Source organism: Rhagoletis pomonella, unplaced genomic scaffold (genome assembly GCF_013731165.1).
Source record: "Rhagoletis pomonella isolate Grant_MI unplaced genomic scaffold, Rhpom_1.0 Rhpom_scaffold_00001, whole genome shotgun sequence".
NCBI lineage: Eukaryota > Metazoa > Arthropoda > Insecta > Diptera > Tephritidae > Rhagoletis > Rhagoletis pomonella.
In genome coordinates, this window is record NW_023458555.1 from 48653765 (window position 1) to 48658252 (window position 4488).

Here is a 4488-nt window from a genome sequence, read left to right on the forward strand (position 1 = left end):
ACTTGCCTACAAATCGAAGTTTAAAAAATTTAATACCTTCATCACCTTACACATGCATATGCACATACAAATATTTTACTGAGTAACTCGTATACGAAAACTACTTGATCTTCAAGTTAAATGGTCAACTTAAAGAAAGCACAGTCATACACAGTACGTACTATATACATATAATCATTAGCGCCCACAAGGGATGGGTTTTGGGGTTCAAACCCCCCCCTAAAGCTAATAACCTCAAATACAAACTGTATCTTAAAGCTAAGAATGAAGCTCTCAAGGAAATTGTAAGAAATATTTATTATAATTTCTGTTGCTTGAAAAAGCGCTTTGCTTTTGCTGTAAATTTTCATGAGGAAATGAATATACGAGCATTTTTTTCTTGAGAGCTGCAAACTGATTTAAGAAATTTTGGTAGAAGAAAAAGTCTTTTCATTTCTCGTCTTTCGTTTTATATGATTTTTTGGTTTTTCTTGAGAGTTCAGTTAATTTTTTCTGTATTCGAAATATTAAAAAAATAGAAATCGTGAAAAATCACCAGAAATCAGAAATCGAAAAAAGGAACATAAAAGTGCAAAAATTCATGGAACCAATAAATTAATTTTTACTGAGTCTTATTAAAAATTTTTTCTGAGGTACTTTTGAAAGTTGAGCGCATCTTGAGTTTATAGCACTTTTTATTAAACAAGTAGTTTTTAAGGAAAGAACACAACGGGCTTCAATTCTTATATTCAAATTTAGGGGTACCGTTAATTTCTTCATGATCTAATCATCGGATCTCTAAACCAAATTACGGGACGAACCTTGAGATACCATCTTTCTACAAAAAAATGATTATTGAAATCGGTTCACGTGGTCCAAAGTTACGTATTCCGGCGAATTGATAATCTCCCCTTTTTTTAAAGTTGGTTAAAAGTGTTTGAGTTCTTTTAATCTTATGTAAATAAAGTGCAGTTTATGAATTTTAAAACGTTAATTTATTTATTACATACTGTACATAAAACCAGCATAAATATATTTTAAAGAGCGTATTATCTGAAGAAAATTTTCAGTATTTTCCGGTGATATATCTTCAGAAATATAAAACCCCCCCTAAAATATATTCCTGGGTGCGCCCCTGCATATAATATATACATACATACTTGCATACTTGCTTACATACATATGCGTGGTAAATAAATGGCTATGTTGGTTTATGTGTTTACATGCGCATGGGCAAACCCAGTACCGGCACTGCGAGTACTCAACGCTGGATCTCAACATTAGCCACTGCCAACTGACACTCACCAATGTGTGTTGTTGTTGGTCCACTCCTCCAACGTTTAAATTGCACGCATGCGCATAAAGACATCAGTCGAATATTTGTAAACTTTCTCCATTTACTCATCGCTCACAAAAAGTCACACAACACAACGAAATCTCAACACAAATATACATACATACATATAAATAAGCACACCGCATAACCATTCTACAAATTAATTGGAAATTAAATGAAACTATTAAAAATTGGTGGAGACATTTCAGCAATTGCATACATACCTACATAGAAATATCCTGCAGTGAAAAATTATGAGTTGATAAAAACAAGTAATTTTTAGCAAAAAAAAAAAACGACTTCAACTCTCATATATCTCTCATGATCCACTGATCGGATCTTACCCAGATTAGTATGGGACCACCTCTGAGACACCTTTCCGATGCAAAAAGAATTATCGAAATCGGTTGACGTGGTCCAAAGTTATGCGGTAACATACATAAAAAAAAATAAAATAAAATAAAAAAATATTCCGACGAACTGATAACCTCCTCCTTTTTTGGAAGTCGGTTAAAAACCAACTTTTAGTTTGTTTTTTTGTGGGATTTTGATATACATATACTTATCGCTCATTTACTTTAATCACTTCAGATAAACGGATTTATAGTTTTGAATTTACATATAGTACATACATATACGTATGTATGTAGGTATTCCCATAGTATAAACGAATGCATATTTTGTTATAGACAGGGACGGTAATCATTATGAGTAAAATAATGTAATTCAACAATTAATCATTATTTTATGATATTTATTTTTTTTTTACTTAAAAATAATAGTTATTATTGAGTTTTCCTTTTTCGCTCAACGGAAAAAATTATCATTCGACTTTTATTTTTTCGATCACAAGTAATGATTATTTTAGGATTTTTATTTTTTTGCTAAGAGGTAATAATTATTTGTAAGTTTTATTTTCCAACTTAAAAAAAAATGATTATTAATAAAATTAAAAAAGCCATGCAGTCGCAGTCTACTGAAATTTTGACCTGAAAAAATTGGTCGCTACCCCTGAAAAGGATACGCCGGCAATAACTTAGGTATAGCTTTTGAGTGATCATTATTCTTAAGTGAATAAATAAAACTCAATAATAATTATTATACCGTGCGACATTAAATTTTACACACAAAAGAAATTAATATATTCGCGAAACCATGGGTAAATTATAGTAAAACCGAGTTTTTAGTTTTTCTCTCTGACGTCAGGAAAAAAGGGCTTTGAAATTTAAAAAAATATGATTAAATATTTAAAAAAAATTATTTGAAAATGTCAGTGCAATAAGGGTATCATATAAAAGAAAAAATTCTTTAGAATTATAACAGAATAAATTTTTTGGTGCATAAGAAAGAATGGAAAGTATAGAAAATATCCTTTGCGGAGTTTGTCCTTAAATATCCTTGAAAATTTGAAATATTTATTTTTGAAAAAATTATTGTTTCAGGACTAATATACATACGACCTTATCATCGAATTTCGTCCTGCAAAACTTTATTAACTTAAAAAGATAAAATTTATTCGAATTTCGTCCTGCAAGTTTTATTAACTTAAGAAGATAAAACTTATTAAAATCTCATTTTCAATATCTATTCGCCCTTGTAAGCCAAAAAACTTTATTATTTTTTAATTCTATAGATTTTTCTCTCGCATTTGGTACCCATACTGTTATTCTACATTGCACTGATTTTTTTTAAATAATTTTTTGTATGAATCATATCTTTAAAATTTCAAAGTCCTTTGAATAAAAATTCTGAAAACTAAAAATGCAGTTTTACTATATTTGGTCCAAAGTTTCGTGAGTATAACGATTCTTTCGTGTGTTTTGAATTTTTTTTTTTGTTTTTGTTTTTGTCGCAATGTGTTATCTTTGAGCGAAAAAATAAAAGTAATAAAATAATCATTATTTTTGATCGAAAAAATAAAGATCAAGTAATAATAATTTCCTTTGAGCGAAAAAATAAAACTCAAATAATAATTATTATTTTTAATTTTTATTGACTAAACTCAACAAATAAAAATCATTTAAATTTCCGGTAGGATGAACACAAATACGTCAGTATAGTTAAAATTGTTTTACGCCGATTACAACTGGTTGATTTTTTAGGTTGAAATAAAAAAAAAATTATGATTATTTTCCTTCCCTGGTTATAAAGACATTTAACGTCACTGCGACACATGGTTGCCTTAATGAAAAAAAATGTTTTTGTTCCGTCTTCTATGGGCTTTAATTATAATTTTTTTTTAATTAAAAAAATTAAAGTAAAAAAAGAAATTATGTCAACATTTTTCTTTTTGATTTTATTTTATTTTTTATTGTTTTCTTTACATAAATACATTGTCTATAATGTTAACTTGAAGTACCCAAATGGGCGTAATGAGTTCAGAAGGCGTATGGACTCTAGATCATCACGCTCAAGCAACATGATAAATAATAATAGCCGTGTTTATTTGTCCAGAAATTTAAGCTACTGGCTTATTTTGTATGGAGGACTTACCTAACATAATTATATTGGCTTGTGAAAAGCTATTGAACAAGAGGCATTGCCATTCAGCATCAGAAATTTTCTCCTTCAGCCAATCAGAAAGAGGCAAAAACTTACTTTGACACCATTTGCAGTCAAACAACTGTCAAAATTAGGCTAACATAGGAAATAAGCTAATTTCGTTTTATTTGACCAAGATTTAGCTATTTGCTTGTGATGGTTGAATAAAACATGCCTTATAATATAATAGATTGGCGCTTACACATATGTTAGTGTTTGGCCGAGCTTCTCCCCCGATTTGTGGCGTGCGCCTTGATGTTGTCACACAGAGCGGAGGGAACTACAGTTTTACGCCGACTCCGACCGGCGGGTGTATTTGTATGAGAAGCTATTTTTCATGGCAGAAATACACTCGGAGGTTTGCCATTGCCTGCCGAGGGTCGACCGCTGTTAAGAAAAAAACATTTTTCCATGTTTTTTGTGATGTTGCTTTGACCAGGGTTTGAACCCAGGTGCTGGTGAGTGAAAGCACGCACTGCTTACCACTACACCACAGCGGCCGTTGGTAATTATAACTAAATATATTAAAGCTTCTAATATTCATCTAGGCTGTACCAAATCGTTCATTTAGTTGAAGGGTTTGGTCAGTGGCGGATTTATCGTACAGGCAACATAGGCTGAAGCCTAGGGCG